The 25161-nt window shown below is 30.4% G+C and overlaps 1 protein-coding gene and 2 long non-coding RNA genes across 5 annotated transcripts in view; 1 reads left to right on the forward strand and 2 right to left on the reverse strand.

The window, feature by feature from the left end:
* LOC141454157 (acetylcholinesterase-like) overlaps positions 1 to 287 on the forward strand; it is a 78199-nt gene extending 77912 nt beyond the window's left edge. Inside the window, exon 22 of the transcript XR_012458486.1 lies at positions 148 to 287. The gene's annotated coding sequence lies outside the window, so the exon portion shown is untranslated. The remainder of the gene's footprint in view (positions 1 to 147) is intronic.
* Positions 288 to 10258: 9971 nt separating this feature from the next.
* LOC141453904 (uncharacterized) lies at positions 10259 to 14574 on the reverse strand. The gene is made up of 3 exons (XR_012458294.1): positions 13883 to 14574; positions 12817 to 12911; positions 10259 to 10592 (listed from the first exon to the last, which is right to left on the reverse strand). It is a non-coding gene; the product is annotated as an uncharacterized lncRNA (long non-coding RNA).
* A 1161-nt stretch (positions 14575 to 15735) lies between these two features.
* On the reverse strand, positions 15736 to 18729 carry LOC141453906 (uncharacterized). Of its 3 annotated transcripts, XR_012458297.1 has the most exons (3): positions 18366 to 18729; positions 17749 to 17859; positions 15736 to 16019 (listed from the first exon to the last, which is right to left on the reverse strand). It is a non-coding gene; the product is annotated as an uncharacterized lncRNA (long non-coding RNA). The 3 variants fall into 3 exon arrangements; XR_012458295.1 differs by lacking the exon at positions 17749 to 17859; XR_012458296.1 differs by having other exon boundaries at positions 15736 to 17859.
* Positions 18730 to 25161: the final 6432 nt, after the last annotated feature.

Genomic DNA, 25161 nt, shown 5'->3' on the forward strand with positions numbered 1-25161 from the left:
TTACAGCAAACTTCTGTTGTCCATAATTCAGGGACGTTATTAAATTTTTCTTTATTAAAACGAGAGAAATGTGAATTTTTACGTGGAAGTTGATAATTTCCAGATGAATAATCTAATTTACTAATTAGTATTACTATATTTTTACAGCAATAAGGACGACCAAAAATTATTATGTTATGAACTAAATCTACTTATGACCGTTGAAACATTGTTATGAAACAAAATAATGAAGACTAGAATCAACTTTTTAAAATTACATGCGTACACTTAAAATGCATCCACTATCAACCGTCTTGGAAACATGTAAATTTCATAAAAACTTCTAATCACATCAACTCGTAATTAAAAATAGAGGTGTACACAAAACATGTTGTTTTCTTGCAAGACCTTAACGCAGTAATGGTACAAAAACAAGTTTTTTTACATAATTTCCTAGAAAATTACGCTTGATGCAAATAGATAACACAATCAGCTTACAAAGGTATGTGAAGTTCTCACTGACTTAGTTACAGCATCATCTTAAAACTACCAAACATAAATGAAAAAACATCAAGTTATGAAGTAAACAGGGCATTTTAAACATCGATTTTTTTTTTTTAGAGGAAAACTTCTTTTTAAAATATTGACGACATAAAATGTTTATCAACGTGGATGAAGAATATTTAATAAATAAAGGAAATTATTACTATTGCAACATGATAAAAAGAATACTTAGACAAATCCGAATAACCTTTTTATCCCGCTGCATTGCTGGACAGTTAAATTTTGTTCAGGGGTTTTGTTTATTTTAATAGTGTCAAAGTACATGTTCATGCTACCTAGCGGTAATCACTGAAACTAGTTTCTATGTAATTACATCTTTCTAGTTTAAGCAATCGCCGCTAGATAGAATTGGCATGCCCTTAATACGTCTATTTTTTCCATTCCTAATTTGAAAGTAAAAACAGTATGTATAATTTCCAAGGTTGCCCAATTTCATTAATTTAAATTTAAGGACTTAATTTTCTGATTTATTCTTTGATTTAAATACAGCAAATATAAAATAATACATTAATAAATTCCACTCTCTTCAGAAGCTATGTCTATTAGAAACAAACAATCTTATGAAACTATTTTAATAATTATGGGACAATAATATTAATAAAACAGGAAGAAATAAATAATTTCCAAAAAAATAAAATAAACTGTTCAAGATGTTTTTTTTAACATGTTTGTAAAGATTTATTGTTAAAAATCGTTTAATTTAAAACAACAAGGGACGATCTGTTGTGAAAAACAAGAATCAAATACCATTAGAATAAGTAGAAATCGTCCAATAAATTTACTCGAACACTCCTGCTTTGTTTTTGATAGTTAATATTAAGCCCAATGTAAGAATGTAGATGTAGGTACTTTTTTTTTAAGTATGGAGAAATAATCATGAAAAAATGAAAATTTTCTTCTAATTTCACTGGTGATGCTGATGTTTCTGCATTTTATAGTTACTATAAAGGATAATGATACATTATACATTATGGGACGATCTCTTTTGTTAATCAAGAAGTAAAAACCATTAGAGAAAGTGAAAATAATCTCCTAATTTCAATAGTTGGCTGCTGTTTGTGCTATTGATAGTTGATAATAAGCTCAATGCTAGATTGTACAAATTGGGTCGATCTATTTTGAAAAACGAAGTAATAACTATTAGAAAAAGAGAAAAAGGTGGAAATAGTCTCCTAATTTCAATAGTTGGCTGCGTTTGTGCTATTGATAGTTGATAATTAGCTCAATGCTAGATTGTACAAGTTGTGTCGATCTATTTTGAAAAACACGAAGTAAAAACTTTAAATGAAGGAGAAAAAAAAAACTAGAATTATTGAAGTATTTATCAATTCTATTTTATTTTCTAAATACCACATAGTAACCATCTGCGTGTGGCATCATAAAAGTATTCCCTACTAGAATATAAAATTATTTAAAAAATAATTCAACCGTAGAAAAGTGATTTTTGAGTCAACATTATACTTGAAAGTTTTTTTTTTTTTAAATCTACATTTATTAAATTATTTCCAATAATTATAAAAAAAAAAGTACCATATGTAACTACTACGCATTTGTTAAGGCCATTATAACCTTTTCGCAGATAACAGTGCAACTCGGGTTCTGGTGGAGGTAACATCACTTCTATGCAGTAAGTACATTTTCTTAATATAAATTAATAATATTGCATCAAATTGTTATATTTACTAATAGTGTATTAGAAAGAAAGAAGAATATATAAATATTTATGGTTTTCATAATTTAATTTAAAGAAATTAAGAAAAAAATAGAATTGACCAGTACTGACATGTCTGAACTCACATTCAATTGAATGCATGGTAAAAGTAGATTTTGTTGAATAAAACTATCTTCAAGAAGGTAGTGTAAATTTGTAAATCAACTTTTTTTTAAAAATTTAAGTAAATAGGTAAACTTTAAGACATTAGGTGACTTTGTAGTATGTACTTACGTATTTAATGAATTTGTGCTAGGTATTGTCTGATTTTTTTTTTTTAATTTTTAGCATCAATTAATTTAAATAATGTTGATTTTTGAATGATTAATATCACTACAATTAGTAAGAATGTATTCAAACTAAGTTCATTTTTTTTTTACTTCAATGAAAATTTAAGCTGCCCAGGTAAGTTTTAAATTCTTTTTGACTGGAATATAAATACATTTTTATGTCTACTAGTATGAACGTTTTGATGAGGCTTGAATTAAACTTTTCTAAATTAATTTTGGGCATATTGGTCCTTTTAGCTGAAGAAACAAATAAATTCAAATGCCTATAAATTGTTTCAAAAGTACTTTATGAATTTATGAACAATAATGAGTTTTATTATTTGAACATTTTGGTCAAAATTTAGTTCAAAAAAAGTGTTCATTTTTATATATGTACTTATTATTTTTCCTTATTGTTACAGGAACCGAGTTCGTGTTAAAATCCCCGGGAGTCAAGACGAAGACACAAAGTTACATATCGATGGATATGTAACTGCAAGATATTCTTACATATCACTACAATTAATACCAACCTACAGCAAAAAAGTAGACTGGGGAATTATAGTGGTTATATCGATGACGTTCGGGCGCGATTAGTAGCGTGTCACTCGCTCTAGGCTTGCCTACAGCGAGTGACACTCTATAATCTCCTTATCAAAATTAATTTTCTTATACTTGGCCAAATTTTATTTGCGAACTATCTTTTCCGTCAACGATAAGTACTTCGAGTTTATCCATAATTATGATTCCATTTATTAGGGCATGTTAGGGATGCCTAGAGGAAGGAAAGGAACAACATATTAGATAGTTAAAGTAATTTCAAAATTAAAGTTTAGGATTTGCTTTTTAGTTAGGGTTTTCAGGTGGACCAATACAATATATAGTTAGATAAATAAAGTAATATCAAATTTAAAGTTTAGATTTTGCTTTTTAGTTAAGGTTTTCAGCTACACATCAACCAGCCAGCCATTCTTTAGTGCGCAATATGTATTTAGTGCATGACAAAATGACACTAGTCATCTTATAAATAAATAGAATCATGATTATTCATTTATATGGCCACTACTAATATCCTTCTTCGGAACTTCATTCATGCCAAATTTTTTTCGCGGCTAACCTTATTCCAAAATCACTGGTTTTCACCCAGTACCTTAGCAGGTGATAATGCCAATAATAATATTGACATTTGCTATTAAGCCTGCTTTATAGGGGGTCAAAACTAGTTGGAATGCGGTTTTATAAAGGCAAGAATGGTATTATTTTGGGGGGCCAAATTCTGAGCTCTACCTCCACGTGGTGCCCCCCGGGCAACTGCTCCTCTGAGCAGGCTAACAGAGCCAGTTTGTATATCTTTTCAATTTTCCTAAGATGCCTTAGCAGCCTTTGGATATAATAGTCCAAAGGTTTGTAAAGCCGTTAGGGAGGTCATGCCATCTTATTAAAGAAGAGCAGATCTCCTCCTTCGACTATGATTCGACTGAACGTAGCCAGATTGTACACCTCATTCTTCAAAATTCCCCCCCAAAAAAATTTATTGCAAGTAAGATCAAAGATATATCGCGAAAAGCAGCAAACTTACGTAAAGATTTTCATCCGCTAGACTTTTCTTTGGCGTTTGTTTAAAATTGACAATTTTTTTTTTTTTTTTTTTTTTCTGCCGGCGCATCGACGTCTATGGCCATTAGCGCCCAAAAATGTTATTACGCATAGATCGGTGTTAATACGAATTAACCAATATTAAGAAATCTGAATGTTTGAATGAAAACAACCTAAGCATAGAGTATATTTAAGACGTATTGTGCTTATTCTAACGGTACAAGAAAATTTATGATTCAATTATAAAAGCTTAGATGTTTAATATATATGTGAAACGTGGAGTCTTGGGTTAACTTTTGAACAGTGAACATCGATCTTAAAATTTTTGTTTAAAAGTATGGTTTGTAAAGCTTGTAACCATTTGAAAATTGGCATGGATATTAATGAGTGAAGGCTAGTGTACATATAAAAATTTTGAAGATTTTTATGGAGCCATTTTATAGTTATTGGACTTTGGTAAAGTTTGATTAATATGGTTTTAAAAGATTTATGCATTTAAACTCAATAGTGGGGCGTGTATGAAGTGTGGTGAAGTGGGAAAAGAGTTTGTTTATTTAAACGTGGATATAAATATTTATTACTGTGGCTTTAACTTTTGTTACTGGCGTGTTTATCAACATACTGCCTAGATAACTTTCTGCTGCAATAGTTCTCGGCAGCCTCTTTATAATCTCGTTTGATTAACTGGCGCACTTTTTCTATCATATTTCTGCCCTAAGTAGCTCGCATTTCCTTCAATTTAGGCATTTAGTGGGTAGAAATAGGTCAACATTATTTGTAACATCTTTTGCTAACCTACATAGTTGTTTTCATTACCGAAAACCACCCTTTACCTTGGCCTATTTCTCCCACATTTCCTTTTAATTCCCCTGTTACACGCACTGAAGATGAAGAAAAAGATCTACCATAATTCTTTCATCTAGCCCCAATTTCCGTTTATATCCATCGTCTTCCTATCAAAGTCAAAAACAGCAGAATTCCAGAGAATTTAGGAGGCTAAGTAAAATTTCCAATCAATTTTACTTCTTGCTATTCAAAATAGATCGACCTAACATGCACCATTTACCATTGTCCTTAATATTCACTATCAAATGCAGAAACAGCAACATTCCAGTGAAATTAGGGGGCTATTTCCGCTTTTTCCAATGGTTCTTACTTATTGTTTTTCAAAATAGATCGACCCAACATTTACCATTTACAATTGCCCTTAATATTCACTATCAAATGCAGAAATACTAACATTCCAGTGAAATTAGGTGACTATTTCCGCTTTTTCCAATGGTTTTTGCTAATTGTTTTTCAAAATAGATCAACCCAACATGTACCATTTACAATTCGCCTTAGTATTAACTATCAAATGCAAAAACTGTAACATTCCAGTGAAATTAAGAGACTATTTCCACTTTTTCACTAGTTTTTACTTCTTGTATTTCAAAATAGATTGACCCAAGAAGTACAATGTAGCTTTGGCCTTAATATTAACTATCAAACAGCAGCAATACAGTGAAATTAGGAGGAGATTTCTACTTTTTCCACTAGTTTTTACTCCTTGTTTTTCAAATTTTATCGATCCAAGATGTACAATCTAGTATTGGCCTTAATATTCCCTATCAAATGCAGAAACTGTAACATTCCAGTGAAATTTGGCTGGAACTTCAACTTTTCCAATCGTTTTTACATCTTATTGTAAAAAAAAAAAAGGTCGTACCTACATGTAAATTCCAACATCAGAATTAGAAGTAAACATCAATTACGAAACAAGAGGTTTCTTATGAAATTAGGTATCAATTTTCACGTTTTCTAGTGTTTTTTACTTCTTCTTAACTTTCAATTGCGGAAAAAGCTGGATTCATGTTAAATAAAAAAATAAAATCTACTTATTCACTAGAATGCTGCTGTTTCTGCATTTATTCGTTAATATTAATGGCAATGCTAGATTGTACATGTCGGCGGTTCTATTTTGTAAAATGTACATTCGAGTATTGGTACGATCTGTTTTTAAATGTTAGAGGAAAATAGCTATAGAAAAAGTCAAAATTGTCGTCTAATTTTGCTTGTGTGATAGTTAGTATTAAGACCAATGCTAGATTGTAATTGTAAAGTCTATCATTTTTGAAAAATAGAGAGTGAAAACAACTGGAAAAATTGAACTAAATAGTTTAGTAACAAAATCCGAATTTCACTGAGATTTTGAGGTTTCTGTATACGATAGTTAATAATGAGGCAATGCTACAGAGATGATGCTGTCCCCTGCAAAACTACTGATCCACATTTTCCAATGGTTTTTCTTTCTAGTGTTTCAAAATAGATCTTCCCAATACGTACAATCTAGCATTGGCTTTAGATGTAGTGTTAAACTAGTAAATACAGGTCCAGCATCATTCCTGTAAAGTTAGAAGAAAAGATAATGGTTTTCCAATAGTTTTTCTTTCTTGTTTCTTAAAATAGATTGACCTAGCGTACACCATCTTGCATTGTCCATAATATTAACTGCCATATACGGAAACATGAGTATTCTAGTGAAATTATGTGTTTTGGCCACCTTTTCTAATCGCTTTTACAACAGGTTTTTTAAAATATATCGACCAAACATGTACTTTTAGCTTTGCACCTCTAATAATTACTATGAAATACCAAAAGTGGTACCTTCCAGTGTAATTAGGAGAAAAGATAAAAATAGTCCTCATTGACGCATTTTTGAATTGATTTGAATCACATATTTTATATAACAATAATTATTTCAGTGATAATGCAACAATGTTCGTATTTCAAATTTGAATTTTCGCGCCCCTTCCCGCATATAATATGTTTTCAACTTCTCAGTTCTAAAATATTACTCTCAGAGAATAAAAAAAAAAAAACATTGAACATAAAGAACCTTTAAACGAGTCCTAGATTTCAATTATTTTAATTCATAATTTTTACAAATGTTTGACAATTCGTTATTATTTTGGGTAACACCACATAACCTCCCATACTCAGTCTGCTTGGTCAGAAAGTGTAGAGCGACTAAGGAGTATAGCTGAAGTCGAAACCCCTACCCTAATCTGGTCATTCTACCTCTGAGATGGTTGAAAGACCGAAACCGATAAGGGGTGTAGTAAAAATACGTCCTACTACGGACAAAATTACAAATATTATTACGCATTGCGGACGTAACCCCATTTTCATAAGACTAGTAAATTCTTAAGCCTTTACGAAGACCTATAAAAAGTAAAGTTCGAGAAGTGTTAGTTCTTAACGAAAACCACAAGAAAAGATTCCAAGTCGAGGAAGGTGAGTACGATAAGCTTAATTCGCTTGTAGAACGAGTTTGACGTGAACATGAAATTGACTACTTATATTACTTTAACAGTATAACTAAGAGGTCATTAATTCAACAGATACAGATTTAATAAAAAGGAAACTTATTTAATGATATTAAGTAACCTATACGTATGTATTACATTAATTATAATTTCCATTGTTTATGTATTTTGGGAGAATCTTTTCATGTTTTTGTTTTATTTTGTTACTTCTCTGGTAATATATACCAGTTATATAGCCAGCATAAGAAAAAAATAACAGGTGACAATGTGTATATGATCAATTTTAGGACTTGAAAAAGTTGTTAAATATATTAAAACTTTGGTATTTATGATGGTGATTCCGGCAATATTGTAAATGAAATATCAAATGGCTTGGTAGATAGGACAGATAAGAAGTTACTAGCTCTGCATTTTGCTGGTAATGGTTTTTGACTATTTCGTAACAAGAACACCTGCCTACAAGGAGGAGTAGAATGAGAAGTATGTACTTGCTGGAGCAAGTATTGTGTGAACAAGGCCTTTCCTTTGGTATCGGCTTCATAAGGTATGTTGCTTATCTTTGTCACTTGGCCCTTCAATTTTTCACTTACTTTAATATCCACCAAGCACTCGTTACAATTCAATTACTTTTTCTTACCTATAGTAATTACCAAGTGTTACGATCAAGTAAAATGTTATTCAGTTTTCAACGAAAGTATTTGTTTTCGATAAATGTTTTTACAAATCATGAGATGAAAATCATTAATGAAAACTCATAGAAAATTCAAATTTTGATATTTAGTAATCGCTTCTTTTGGCGAAAATCTTTCAATGTAACTACAAATTTAGTGAATCTGATTTTTCGTATTTTCTCTTGAACAATTACGATTTCCAATAAACAACGTACTCTCATTATATTATTATGATCTAGATCGTAATATTGAAACATTTCTCTTGACAAAATGATAAAAAACTAAAAACTCTGTAATAAATTAAAGACTGCTATAGCAGAAGGGATGGAGCAATCTGTACTTTACAGAAATCGTGATCCTTTCCAATTGTCAACGAATTCAGTCTCCCCAATCAAAAATCTTAAGGAAAATAGTGTACGCTCTTCGGTTCGCATTGATCTTACCATTCATAATGACCTTTTATCCTCTGTCACACGTACTATACTCTTAGGAAGCTCTTATACTTCTTCTCTTACATTTTATAATATACTTTACATTTTATAATTATACTTTACGTGTATAATATTGAAGAATTACTTCATTATTATGTTTAAGGAAAAGTTTTATATTTGAAGAAAATTTCAATGCACAAGTTGTGACGAGAGAAATTCGTGAATGCTCTCAACAGAATTCGTGAGTGTAGAACATTAGTGCTTCGACTAAACTAAGTGATGAATGTTATTTTTGAAGTTTTTTGATTGTGTAGGCTTTTGATCGATCTAGATTACACTAAGTAAATTCTTTTTAGTTTCATTTCTGCTTAAATTTCATTCAACATTTTTTACATATTTGAGATATCTTTAGTTAATGAGGCAACTTATTCGGTGTAGGATGAAAAAATAATGACCATTTCAGTCGTGATACATTTATTCTGCCGAGCTTTCGACCTAGGGACTAGGTCTCATCTTCAGGGCTAGTTTACAAAGTAATATTTTACATTGCAGGGTTCGTGTGTCTTCTGTCTTGTCCGTTCATGAACAGAAAGCTCGGCAGAATAAATGTATCACGACAGAAATGGCAATTATTTTTTCATCATATTGAAACTATGAATCAATCACCAAAATTAATGAACAGCAATTATTCGGTGTAGCGTACTCTTAGTGGCAAATTTCTACCTATTTTCACCATTTCTTTTCTATACTCATTGAATCTATCTATTTTCGGGCAGCTATATTTTAAAAATATTTTTAGCGGTTTATTTCTATAAACACTTTTTTGTCAGTGAACCTTTGTCGGGAACACATCGCTCTACCCCCCTTCTAGCCTACATATGAGGAAGGTTACAGCACTGCTACCCGGTGAAGCTAATATTCTACAATTTTTTTTTTTTTTTGGCGCATTAACAGCTGAGGCCTCCGGACAGTGTTCTCTCGTTACAGACAACACTGTCCATCACCGGACAGTGAGCTGTAAGATTCTCCTAGGAAGAGAAAATCTAAGGGTCAGCTGCTGGATTCGAACCCGGGACCTCCGCGTGGGAGTCCAGTATGCTAACCTCATAGCTAATCCCTTCCCTTCTACAAAAATAAGGACACTTCAAATGCAACATTGGTTGAAAAACAAGTAAGTTCTTAATCTTACATAAAATTGCATGTGCATGGCTGGAACACCTCCAAGTTCACTAGTTTTCTGTATTCCTACATATATTCTAAATATTTCTATGCAATATAAAGTATAAATGATAAATCGCTTTTAGCTTCTACTTTTTATTCTTCATTTTGCTCCCCTTCCTCTGGAGTCTTTAAGTTTAATTATTTATATTTCACAGAAAAATTAAGATGTTTAAAACAATTGTTCCCCGTACGTATTTGATAAATTATCAGATTTTTCTATTAAAATTATGTATAAAAGGGATAATGTGTTTGGTTTGTTATGTTTAAGGAAAAGTTTTATATTTAAAGAAAATTTCAATACGTAAGTTGTGACGAGTTATTCGTGAATGCTCACAACAGAATTCGTTAGTACAGCTCAATAGTGCATCGACTAAACTAAGTTATGTTATTTTTGTAATTTTTGATTAAGTTTGTTTAAGATTGTGTAAGCTGTTATTTTCAAGTTTTATTTCTATAATAACTTTTAGTCGGTATTGTAGTCAGGTTCAGAGTTTGGTAACACGTAATCGCGATTCATCACTAAATTAGCCACAAGTAGATGAACGTCTAATGAAAATATTAAGGTTTTTTGTAAAGAAAAAATCATTTCTTTAGTTTAAACATAGTCTTCTTTATTTAATCTTTATAATATACATAAATTGTTATAGATTATTTTTCTTAATGCTAGATAAAAATTCTTACATTTTAATTATTTCAATTACAATAATTAATGTTGATTTTCAGAATTAATACTGGTGATACCAAGAGTACTGCCTGCAAATTATCCATCAATGGAAGCCCAAGTGAAAAAGGACGAAAACATCAATCCAATGTGAATGTGTCAACAAACATTGGTTAGGAATCTATAAAAAAAGGTAAGTATTATTATACGTAATATGCATGATTGTAATACAATTAAAAATTGCATGTGTTAAAAAAAATGTTTGTTTCTGAATAAAAAAGTCTTAAAAAATTATTTTATTTATTTTTGTATTTATTCTGGTAAATAATATTAAAAAAAAACGAAAAAATTGATATTTTATTAATACATCTCAAAATGATGAAAAAATTGGTAAAAATGAAAAAGATAACCTAAAAGGAAGGTTACAGAGTCTAGGGAGTGGTAGAAGTAAAAAAGGAAACCTAGAGGGAAGGTTAAACACAATGGCCGACATACAGTGTCGTGAGAGTGTGGAAGAGCAACAGACCAGCTGGAGCGATCTAGGAGGCTACCGATCAGGTGAGTTTATTGGCCGCCATCTTGCTCTGGGAGGCTATATAACTAAGTTCGTTGGAAGGGCGGGGCAGGGTGGGGAGAACCGTCGAAGCGACAACATCTCCCGTACACCATGATTCTTTGAGAGAGAGGTTGTAGGATGTTAGACTAGACTAGATAAGAGATATGTTTGGAGCGACGAGCGATCTACCCCCCTGCATCACACAAGTCGTACTGACGAGAAACTGTGCTGCTGCCGTATATATAGGGAAGGTTACACCACTGCTACCTGGTGGCCACTACTGGAACTATTTTCTCACCTGGCTGATAAGTGGCGCCCTCTGACGGATTTTTTCGGAACTAATTTTTTTTATTAGTATTTTTAAGTTTCTCTGTTACTTTTAAACGTTTTTGAACACTTTTTTTTGTATTTTACTAATTTATATAAGTATTTTTTCATATCATAGAATGTAAAATAATACTAAGACTATGTAAAAAAAAATAGGCATGCAATAAATATCTTTTTTAAAAACCTAATCGTTTTTCTTTGTTCTCCTGCTCTGCAATACTTTTTTTTTACAAGTCAATAAATCATATAATACAAAAGATAGTGACAAACATTTTTTGCTTGCAAGACATTTGTATTATATTTTTTCCCTAACCATTACCCAACGTCATGATTCTTTGGGAGAGAAGAGATGATGAATGTTAGACTAGACTAGATAAGTTATCTTTGGAGCAAAGAGCGACCTTTCCCACTGCCTTACTCAAGTCGTACTGGTGAGAACTTGTGCTGTTCACGTGTATATAGAGGAAGGTTACAGTACTGCTACCTGTTGGTTATTTTATCACCTGTTTGATAAGTGGCGCCCTCAGACAGTTTTGTTTTGAAACTAATCTTATTTTTGTTTGTTACTCAAATTTCTTTGTTTCATTAAGTTTCTCGTGTTAGTTTTAAACGTTTTTTTTAGCACTTCTTTTTGTATTTTACTAAATTATATATGTATATTTTGTTATCATAGAAAGTAAAATAGTAATTTATGTAACAAAAAATAGGTATGAAATAAATAAATATATATATTTTTTAAAATAAATGTTTTTCTTTATTCTCCTACTAAAATAATGCGTATAATTAATAAGACTGTGACATGCACATTACATATTACACCTAAATAAGACATTTTTTAGTAATTGATTCATTTCGAAATATTAATGAAATTATTTAAATTATAAATCTCTTAAACGGATAAATCTTTAACTAATTATAATGCATAGGATTGTAAAAAGTAAATTATTTGAACCTTATTAAGAATCCTGAGGTAATGTTATAGCATTTTATTGTTGAATAAACCTTTTTTAAAGCAAATTCGACTTTTAGTCCAGAATTAATTTTTATTAGTTTCATCCAACATATATTCAGTTTTCTTCACAAAAAACTTTAATTTAGTTAAAATTTAGTAAATAAAGACTATAGAAGTTGCATGCTACTGTATTATACTTGATATAGAATTTTTAATTAAAATTAAAACAAATATGTTTGAAAATAGCTATTAATTATTTTAAATTTCTCTGTTAGGTTTAAATGTTTTTTAGCCATTCTTTTTGAATTTTATTGATTTATATGTATTTTTTTTGTATTGTAGAATTAAAATATGAAGTCTATTTAAAAACAAAATAGGTATGCAAATAAATAGATTTTTTTCAAATTAAAGGTGTTTATTTCTAGTCCTACTAAATAATACTTTTTATTTTCACTTTAAGTAAAAAAATCATTTAATAAATAAGATCGCGATGCAAACATGCAAATTACATATATCCAAATAATACATTTTTTTAGCAATTAATTCATAATAAAAGTTGTTTGTACTTACTCATTTGATTAAGTTTTCTCAACGTCCTTTTCATTTCCAATTTAGTTGATGGACAGTTTTGCAGTTATTGGCACACAGTATTGGCTGTTTTCAATCTGAAAATCATTATTCAATGAAATAAACTGTTTATAGATTTAATCTTTCATTAAAAAGCATTCTATTCAATGATACTGCCAATTAAAGCGCAACCATTTGTTTAAGGTAAACTTGTATCTTTCAGGAATTTAAGAAATAAATAAAATGTGAATGCTGAAATTTTAGTTTAAATCTTTTAAACAGATCAATCTTTTAGAACATGTTCGTAGCATTGTAAATCATTAAATTATTTTAACATGAATAAATTACGTTGTAATTTATCGTTGTACTGAACTTGTTTTAGTCAAGTTACACTCTGCCATAAATTTAAATCATTAGTTTATTAAGTTTGTCAACCAAAATAAACGATTTTTCAATTTCAAATTTGTTCAAAATTATTTCATTTAATTCATAAAAGCTAAAGAAACATGTAATATCTATAACTACTGATGAATTATTATTATTCATAAAATTAAATAAATATGACAGTAATTTAACTAAACAATGATATACACATAACAATAATTTTGCCAAGAAAGAATTTCGCTAGATGGAGGATAAAAGATTTAGAGGTCATTATGAATGGTAAGATCAATGCGAACCGAAGAGCGTATGCTTTTTTGATTGGGGAGACTGAATTCATTGGCAATTGGAAAGGTAGTACCCAACGATTTCTGTAAAAGTACAGATTGCTCCATACCAGCTGCTACAGCAGTCTTTTATTCTTTACAGAGTTTTTAGTTGTTATCAATTTTTCAAGAGAAATGCTTCAATACATGCTCTAGATCATAATAATATAATGAAAGTACGTTGTTTACAGAAAATCGTAAATGCTGTTCAACAGAAAATACGAAATATATAACATTCTACTTGATCATAACACATTGTTATTATAGGTAAGAAAAAGTAATTGAATTGTAACGAGTGCTTGGTGGATATTAAAGTAAAAGTGAAAAATTAAAGGGCCAAGTGACAAAGATAAGCAACATACCTTATGAACCCAATACGAAAGGAAAGGTCTTGTTCACACACTTGCTCCAAGTACTTCTCATTCTACTCCTGCTTGTACGCACTACTACCCTCTTCATTCTTGTTACGAAATAGTCAAGAACCGTTACCAGCGAAATACAGAACTGGTAACTTCTTATCAGTCCTATCTACGAAGCCATTTTCGTATTGCCGAAATCACCATCATGTATAAATACCTAAACTTCTATATATTTCACACCTTTTTTAAACCCTAAAAATTTATGATAAACACATTTTCATCTAGTTATTTTTTCTTACACTAGCTATATTGTACTATTAAAGTAATATAAGTAGTCAATTTCATGTACACGTGTAACTCGTTCCACAAGCGAATTAAGCTTATCGTACTCATCTTCCTCGTCTTGTGGTTTTTGTTACTTCACTTCGACATAGAACTAACACTTCCTGAACATTACATTTTATAGGTCTTCGTAAAGGCTTACGAACTTACTAATCTGATGAGGATCAGGTTACGCCCGCGGTACATAATAATATATGTAATTTTGTCCGTAATAGGATGTATTTTTATTATGTCCCTTATCGGATTTGGTCTTTCAGCCATCTCGGAGGTAGAATAACTAGATTAGGATGGTGATTTCGACTTCACCCAAGCTACAGGGCCACACTACAATTACTGACTGAGTAGACGGTGTAAGGGAGGTTACATAGTGTTATCCTATATATTAACGAATTGTCAAACATTTGTAAAAACTATGAATTAAAATAATTGAAATCTAGGACTCGTTTAAAGGTTCTTTATGTTCAATGTTTTTTTTATTTATTTTTATTCTCTGAGAGTAATATTTTAGAACTGAGAAGTTGGAAATATATTATATGCGGGTAGGGGCGCGAAAATTCAAATTTGAATTATTTTTTTTTGGCGCATTAACAGCTGAGGCCTCCGGACAGTGTTCTCTCGTTTCAGACAACACTGTCCATCACCGGACAGTGAGCTTAAAAAGCTCCTAGGAAGAGAAAATCTAAGGGTCAGCTGCTGGATTCGAACCCGGGACCTCCGCGTGGGAGTCCAGTATGCTAACCTCATAGCTAATCCCTTCCCTACGGACGTTGTTACATTATCACTGAAATAATTATTGTTATATAAAATATGGAAGATATAGATCGATCCATCATATACGTACAATGTAGGATTGCCTTTAACATTACCTATCAGATGCAGAAACAGCAGCATTACAGTGAAATTAAGAGACTATTTCCTTTTTTTTCCAATGGTTTTTACTCTTGTTTTTTCAAAACACATCAATCCAAAATTTACAAACTTGAATTGACCTTATCATTAACAACTTCAAGTTTTTCCAAATCGTTTTAACTTCTTGCTGTTAAAAAAAGATGGTATCTACATTTATATTGTAACATCAGCCTTAATAGTAAATATCAATTACAAACAAGAGTGTTCCGAGTGAAATTAGAAGTCGATTTCTACTTTTTCCAATGGTTTTTACTTCTTGATTTTCAATATACATAGATCGACCAGACATATTCAATCTAGGATTGCCTTTAACATTAACTATCAAATACAGAAACAGCAGCATTACAGTGAAATTAAGAGACTATTTCCACTTTTTCCAATACTTTTTTTTTTTATTCCTTCCACTATCGCAGCTATTTCTAACCTTTTTTCAGGTTTTCCTTTTTATTCTTTTTTTTGTTTTAAATTAAACGCTTTTTAACAATAAGTCTGCACAAACCTGTTAATCAAACATCTTAAACAGTATATTTCTATTTTTGGAAATGATTTCTTTCATCCAGTTTTCTTTCCTCTATCGAACTTTTTGAAAAGGAAAATAAATAAGATTCTTTTTAAAATTTATATATTTTTTTTTATACAGCAAACAAATTAAACATTTTATTAAAAACAAATAACATGGAATTTGAAGTAAAAATTCTAACATTACATTGTGAAATTAATGTGCATATTGCGTATAGTCACTACATAATACTTGTTTTATTAATTAATTCTTCACAAAAATTTCCTAGGATAGATGATTTACGTCTGTTTCACTTGGGCTTCTATTGATGAACAGTTTTTATGCACTTAAAATAATTAGTATTTACTGAGTTTAGCTTGAATTAAGAACCTAGAAAAAAAATTATAATAATAGATTATGTATTCATAAAAATTAAATAAATGTGACTGCAATAAAACTAAAGCATTGATATGAATGTTTAAATCATTTCTTAAAAAACCTAACCCTTTCTTTCAAATAAAATGAAATATATTTTCAAAAAACGAACTTATTATTTATTAAAAAGATTACTCTGATCGAACAATACAACAACAAACATGCTACTAATATTCTAATTTTTTATTTTTTTTATAACAGAATATAACAGGAAAATATAACAGAATTTCAATCAAATTAAAACTTTTTTCAGCTACAAAGATAAAAATTAATAAGAAAAAAGTTTTAGTTTATGTAGTATTACTCTAAACGTAGTAAATAATAGATAAGAATACTTGAACAGTTCCACAGTTAGAGAATCTAGTTTAGTTATTATCAAAATAGAATGGATGCGAATTACCTCATAAATAAGGTCGTACTTGCTGGAAGTATAGAAGGATCCTTCAAAATAATGAATAGATCCTTCGAAATAATGAAATGGGTTATAATAGCGGATTTAAACATATTAAAAAAGTAATGAAGTCTAAATATAGAAACTGTTCTGTCACTTAGTAATGTTTCTGAGTGGGATGGTATTTTCCAGAATATTCCAAAATGTTTAGAGACACGGTTCAAAAACAAGTTCGTTGACGATGTAATTAATAGTGAATATCATAGTCATTATAGAGTGCTTGAATTCAATTTAGATAATGATCATTACCTGACCAGTAATCTAACCAATCATCTAAGATGGATTATTAAAGTAAGAAATGGTATTTAAAGATGAATTAGATGTGTGTCCAATGTGTAATATGGAGGTTTGGAAGATTTGCATCACTGTTTGACTGAATGTGCAACGGTCTAAGATATAAATGCTTTAAACGAACTTATTTCTCCACCGTAGAGAAGGTCGGTTTGCTGAATGGAAAAGATTGGATGGCAGAAATATGAGTATTATGTGGATGTCACATTTAGTTTTGAGATACCAGTTTAAACCCATTGAATAAAACCAAGGAGAGGAAATTTTGACTTTATCTTTTTGCTGTTTATTAAAGTGTGTATAAATTTAGTTTATTAGCACTATGTGTTGGTTTATTTTTGTTTTTATTTTTTATTAGTACAATAATATTTTATCTTTTGATTTTTATTTATTTTGAATATAAGTATATGAGTCCATTTACCCACTCTGTACCGGTTGCACAACCAACATAGTGACTTTATGTACATTCATTATTACAAGAAGTAATTTTTGTCAAACTTATGTAATTATAAATAAAGATTAAAAATAAAAAAGACAACACGCCCCATCCGCTATTTGAAATACTTGACTTAATTGTTGCAAAAAGTTCAGTTTTGAAGAAGTAAAAAGACCAATCAAATTATATAATTAAATATTTTGAATGTGCAATCTGTACAAAACTAATGTTTATGACTTAATAATTCACTTTAGAAAAGGCAATTTAATCACTAAAAAGCCTTAAGATGATAAAGAATCATTAAAAGTGTAAGCATATCCACTTTTTTTAAGAATGTAATTTTAAATGTAAGTTCATGTACCTTCTGGATAGTTTGAATTTAGGCAAATCATTACATTTACTAGGTATCTAATCTATTACGGTATACTTAATTATTTATCTTTAGATTTAGATAATACGACATAATATGTTAACTGAGAAACAACATGCTGTAAGCTGAAAACATGTACTTATTGTTGCTGTAGGAGTTAAAATGAGTTACACTGGATCAAATGTCATCAACCCAGCCATTTGTTTGAATTGAACTAGTTCAGAATTACCATTAGAATGACGAAAGAACGCTGAGAACAAAAATAAAAATTATACAAACTATTATTTATACATTGTAATTTACAAATATTTAGAAAAAAATCAATTTTCAATAAGTTAGAATTTAAAACTACCGGTGCGAACCTTGCAAAATCCTATGTCCATAAATCTAGGACGTTATTAAACTTCACATTATTAATTTAAATTTCATGGAGATTACTCTGCCCTTTAAATGAGAGAAATGTGAATATTTACGTGGAAGTTCATAATTTCCCAATACATAATCGTAATTAGCAATTTACTTTTACAGTAATAAAGACGACCAAAAATTATTAACATGTTACGAATTAAAATCTACCTACTTATGACCGTTGAAACATTTTTATGAAACAAAATAATGAAGACTAAAATCAACTTTTTAAAATTACATGCGTACACTTAAAATGCATCTACTATCATCTATCTTGGAAACATGTCAATTTCATAAACACTTCAACACATAATTACAATAAAAGTAAACACAAAAAATGTTGCTTACCTGCAAGAAGTCCTTATCAAGTTTTTTAATTTCCTAGCAAGTTATTGCTTAATGCAAATAGTTAATACAATCAGTTTTCTAAGGTATGTAAAGTTCTCACTGACTTAGTTACAGCAGCATCAACTTAAAACTATCAAACATAAATAAAAAATTATCATGTTACGATGTAGACAGTGAATTTTAAACATGGAAATTTTTGTAGAGAAAAACTTCTATTTAAAATACTGACGATATAAAATGTTTATCAACGTGGCTTTAATGAATTATTTAATGAATAAAGCAAATTATTACTGTTGCTACATAATATAGAGAATATTTATGCGGGCAAATCCTTACAACCTTTTTACCCCACTGTCTTACCGGACAGATTTATTTCCTTTAGGAGGTTATTAAATGTTTATTATGATAGTGTCAAAGTAAATGTTCATGCTACCTAGCGGTAATTATTAAAACTAGTTCCTATAGAATTACATGTTCCTAGTACAAGCTATTGCCGCTAGATAGCAATAGCATGATCTAATACGTCTACTTTTTTCTATTCCTAATTTTAAAGTAAGAACAGAATGTATAGAATTTCTAACTAGGCTGCCAAATTTCTTTAATTTAAATATAAGGACTTGAATTTCTGATTTATTCTAATATAAATAGAGCAAATACCACAATAATATATTTATAAATTCTACTCTCTTCACAAGCTATGTATAATAGAACCAACCAATCTTAAGTAACTATTTTAATAATTATGAGACAATAATATTGGTACAACAAGCGAGGAAAAATTTTAATAAATCTCCATATGATGTATTGATATTTCACTATTTACAATTAACGTAAAATTTCCATAAGTAAATCAATAAAAACTAACTATTTTTATAAGAAGTTGAAGATGTGGAGTAATAGGTTATCAACAAATCTAACGTTGTTCCTCAGCCATGCTAATCCATTGTATCCACCAATCAACAGTAAGACTTCAATCTTGTTCAATTACTCTAAGCTAACATAAAAATATATTGAAGTGGATTATAGATTGGCTCAAAGGTGACTTCCTACTTAAATGTACTGCTGTCAAACTTTTATCGGATGACAATATCAATTACTACTTACTCATTACTATTATTTTTGTCTTACCATTACCACAGGAAGACTTCGCAATCATTTCTAGAACAAAGTATCACAACCAATCTTTTAGATTATTCAATACATTTATTTTTTAAATGTGTCCAACATTCAATCAATACCAGCTGTAATTAAAGTAAGGAAAGAAGAATTCCCAAACTAAATTTTTTTTCAGTTCTTGAAGCATTGCTCTTATTGAAGACTAGAATAACTGCAAACGGATTACTGAAACAAAAAAGCATTTATAGCGAAATAATAAAGATGCTCCAGATTATCATACGATAACCAGAAATAAATCGAATTCTGGTGGGAGCATTCACAAATTTCTCTTGTCACAACTCACGTATTTATTAAACTTTTTTAGCGCTGTGGTCACCTGACGACCTCCTCAGATTTCGTAGATTATTAGCCCGAGTTCATTTCCGTGCTATAGGACGAGTGCCTATGGGAGAATGAAAGAATTTTATTTTTTACATTTTTTGCACGTGGAACCTTCTTGATGATCAGAAATGTGGTGTCCATCAACAATCTAGTGGCTACTTCTGTGAACGCCCACTTAAACAAGATAACAAAACCAATTTCTAACTCAACCATCTCCACTTTTCATATTATTTTGAAGAACACATTTACAGAAATTGCCAACTTTTTGGAAACGTTTTTATGAAATATTGAAACAGCAATGCTTACATTGTGGGAAGGGTAAAACGTTTATGGTCAGAAGATGTTCTATTTACACGCAAGGTCAATGTAAATATAAAAAGAAAACAGTATATTTCTTTGTTGACCTACTGTTTGAGGCATGAGCTACCAAATATTTGATTACTAATTCTTTTAAAATTTACATAAACCATAAAAAAAAGAAAAATACTTTTACCTTACTTCACACGTTTTGAATCTAAAAAATAAGATTTCATCTAATGAGAGATTAACCCCGATGGATTGTTAATCTATTACATCGAAAACAAGTCCATTAACATTAAACTCTCAACAGAAAGATAAAATATCCCCAAACATTAAATCAAAAACGTTGAATATAATAAATAAAACCACCTCTGGAAATTATGTAAAATTAAAAATCATTTCTCTTAAAGAATTCAAGAACATATACCGTTTTAGAATTGCATTGAAACTTACGGCATAAAAAAGCCCATCTGACCAATCATGAATAAGGAATTATTCTCGCACAGTGCAAGGAATACTGCCTAAACATTTCCAAGCTATTTCTTATTGTTAACATAAACTGTAAAATATAGGAACGAATCCGAAGCAAGACAAGCCATTTCACTAAATTAGAACTCTTTACTTGCTCTGCGCCCAGATCTGCTTGGCACAATTAATGACAGCTAATTAATTGTTCGGTCATATGTCCAATCTAATTGTTCTAGAGATCACATACTATCGAAATACACCGATAACCGATTTAGTTCCGTTTGCCACACCATATTATTACTTCCCGAATACTCTTTTAAGCTCTTTATCATAAAATAGTAACTCGGACGGTGGATATTTAATACCGAATAGTTTTAATGTTCACGGATTATCTAAATACCCGTACATCCTTACTTCTATAACCAATTCTTAAAACTATAGTTACTCTAAAACTAATGCTTTACAAAAACTAAACTACAACTAAAACTAGTGCCATCTATCAGGTTTTACTGCCACTTATGATAGAGTCAGTTTCAATACTTACTTGCTAACACTCAAGGAAAAGAATTTTGGCATGAAAAGTTTAATCAAATATCATAGCTAAACGAAATTCCAAAACGATATTATTAGTAGTAAAAAACAAAACAATCAATTTTTGGAGGATCAATTCAATAACTAGCACTCAAAGGAAATTGCGAGAATATACAGACTACAATAAATCCAATCAACATTTTAATAGAAAAAAAAGAAAAGAAAAAATCTTCAACCATAAGATTGCGACAACGAAAGAACCAGTTTCAACAAACACCAAATTGTGTAGAACAAATTCTTTTCTCCATTGTCCGCTAAGCCATCTGCTACTACATCCAAAATATTTGCAGGTCTATTTAAATTCCACTCATTCATCCACATCCGCTTTCCCAATCCATAACGAAATCATTTATCCATACTCAGCCTCATTAAAACTAATTCTTAAAACTAAGTTATTTTTACCTGGATCATTGTTCATTAAAAAATCCTTGTATTTATTTTCTCATATGGAAAATATTGTACATTAAATGTAGATGCCATTGTCTTTTTATCCATCTCATGTCTGACATCAAAGGTCCGAATCATATAATTTCTTATTATAAAACACAGTTTTCACATCACAGCTTCTGGTTTATACTGACATAAGAGTTAGTAAACTAACTAAATTAACTACGTTTGAACGATTTGTTGGTTTTCACATCACCTCATAAAGATTATAACTCTTATATAAAACTAACTTACTGACTAGCGTTTCTTAAAACTAACTTATTACTACTTAGCATTGAAATGGTATTTGGCTTCCTTATCGCAGCTTGAAATTAGCGTTTCTTTAAACTATCTTATAACTTATTAACAACTAAACAATAAGTTTCTCAGCAAAATTTAAGTTTTTTTCTAAAACTAACTTATGTTAACATTTTTTTGTTTTCACATCATTGCATCACACTTATAGCTACAAATTTACTAAATTAATTAATTTAAACTTTGACTTCCACATCACTGAGTGTCAGGATTTGGCTCAATTCTATAGCTTCTTACTTACTTAATTCGTATTAACGATTTTTGGCTTCCAAATCATAGTTGCTTTGTCCTTGGTCGTCATACTGGTGCTTAATATCAAGAGGATTAGGAAGAAAAATAGTACGAGATATCTGTTTCTTTTTTTTAATGCAATATACAAACTTAAAATCTCTTAAAACTAACTTAATTAAACGATGTTAGGTTTCCTCAATGCAGCTTGGAATTGGAGTTACTTAAATCAACTTATAACTAAGTAGCATTTAAATTTTTTGGTTTTCACTTCAAAGCTTGGTTCCACATCTTCTTTATCATTAACGATAATCTTGATCTTAATAATTATCTTAACTACACTCAAAACTAATTATTTGGAACATGAATAGTTTAATTTGTTAGGTAAACTATAATGTTATTTCAGTGAAACGTCACTAAATAGACTAAAATTAAACTAACGAAAGGCTTGCTTTAATTGTGTCAGGTCAGAATGTTTATTCTGTCATGAAGTATCGCTATGTATATATTTTTCTGTTTATCACTTTTACTTGTTTTTGTAAATAAACCATAATTGATTTAAAACGAATCCTGATTCTTAGATTAGTACAGAAATTGTATATTTAGCTGGCAATAAATTTTTCGCTATTTAGTTTAAGTTTCGATCATAAAAGGTTAACGGTAAATTTAAGCCAAAAGTAGACTTCAATGAAGAAAAAGTAGAAAAAATCAAGGCCGCTTGCTGGAGAGGAAGAAATAATTTGACGAGATCTTATTAGTTTCTTTCAAGCTCGAACTGGAGCAGTAGAAGTTTATTTTGTTTAGCAAGTTTTGATATAGATATCTCAAACGTTCGCGATACTGCACCAGATAACACTTTTATATTCTACAATCCTTTTAAAACAGTCATAATTTATAGTTTGTAGTAATTTCAAGAGAATAATCATTTCTCTTTGCTTAAAACAAATAAATACTTCGCGATTCTTAATCGATTATTCAACGGTAAGCGAAAACTGTTTTAAAACTTCGCTCGCAATAAAGGTGGAAAATTCTTCTGCCTTTTCATGATGTAGGTTGGAATGAGAAGCATCATCATCCAGTCCCATTTCCTAGGAGGCCTCCTTTCTTCAGGACATCATTGAAATGTAGACGTGTCACAAGTTAAACAAATTTAACGTAACAAAATACTTTACGTTCTTAAAATGTGTGTGGCTGTATGGTGCGCTAGATTTTGGTGAAAGTGTATTGTTCGTGTTGTTAGGCTAGGGTACCCGCAGGGACGCCAAGGTCCCTAAAGAAGTGGCTAGTCAACTTCCACCTTACGGGAGGTGTTATCGTTAATGAACGTCTTTGCATTTATAAAGTTTAGTTAAATTTGGAAAAAAAATTAATTAAAGCAACATTTGAGGTTTAAAAAGTGTACTGTCTCTGTTAGCCTACTCCCGGGAGCAGTTGCCCAGGGAGCACCTCGAGGAGGTAGAGAACAGTTTTCGCTCCCCAAAGAACGCCATTCTACCCACATCCGCATTCTACATGGTCTATTAAACAGGCACAGGGTTACGTAGAACTCCAAACAATGGAGCGTAAAAATGGGTTTGGGGAAAATTGGAGGCCAAGGGAATAGGGTAAATAAATGGTTTAGTGACTGAGGGAAATACAGGGAGATCTGTCTGCATAGACCAGAGACTAGAATGACGTAAACCTAGATTTCTAGGTTACGTAAAGGATAAAGTAATTAGGGAAAAAGGGGGATAATCAGAAAGGCGTTCGGAAAAGATGGGTTATTGGACTGATAGATATTTTTATAAGAAGATACAGACTTGATGAAATCCAAGCCTGCAAAACCAACAAAAAAAACGAAATTCAAGAAACAACTGGAAGACAATTAACAACTAAAACTCAGTCTGAAATTAGAAACGACAAATTAAAAAAAACTTAATCCTGTGATGTGTAAAATCGGAACTAGTGTTTTTTTGTCACGAGGTGTTGTGCAGAATGTGAATACAAAATAAATCTAATACAATATTTTATAAGTCTGTATAACTGATACACAATTGGCCTTAAAAATCCGAAGAATAACATTAATACGTACCACTAAAATGTTTTAAATAACTATAATTCCAAGTATTCATTTAAGTGATTAGAGTACATGCAATTAGTGAAATGATTTTCATGCATTATTATCATGCTGTTAATTACACCATATTAATAGAATATGAAAATGTAAAATATGTGGAATTATAATTATAATTGAAACGCAAGATTATGATAGAAGTTTGTAAAAGTAAGTGAATCAATTATTCATAATATAACCCCTAAAGATTTCCAACTGACTGCGAAGCGATTAATGCAGAAACAATCAGACTCCTAAAAACTACTGTTGCTGCGGAAAGCTATACTCTCCAAAGAATCACGTCATATCCTGAAGCATAAAAAGATAATATCCCGTCATAGAACGGCAGGGGCATAATGTCCTACTAATTACTTAAGGCATCAATTGAGATTCCTAAGATATGGATCCTTCTAATATAGAAGGGGCATAATACACAACTTACAACTAAGCTATATCATAAACTAAATATTTACATGCTTAATACTAAATACTTAAATATTAAATACTGAGGCGATCCATTGAGATTCCTAAGATAAGTTTCCTTCTAAAATAGCCGGGGCAGACTGCCCAACTTACAACTAAGCTAGCTTATAAACTAAATACTTACACACTTCATACTAAATACCTAAATACTAAATACATATACTAAATACCTAAATACTTAATATTGAAGCGATCCAATAAGATTCCCAAGATATGGTTCCATTTAAATGGCAGGGGCATACAGCCCAAATTACAGCTATGCTAACTTATGAATTAAATACTTATATATTTAATACTAATTACTTAAATACTAAATACTGATGCGATCCGTTGACATACCCAAGACATTGTTTCTTCTTATATGGCAGGGACTCACTTGCCCAACTTACAACTAAG

Source organism: Rhodnius prolixus, unplaced genomic scaffold (genome assembly GCF_049639745.1).
Source record: "Rhodnius prolixus isolate KJV_2025 unplaced genomic scaffold, Rpr scaffold_9, whole genome shotgun sequence".
Taxonomy (NCBI): domain Eukaryota; kingdom Metazoa; phylum Arthropoda; class Insecta; order Hemiptera; family Reduviidae; genus Rhodnius; species Rhodnius prolixus.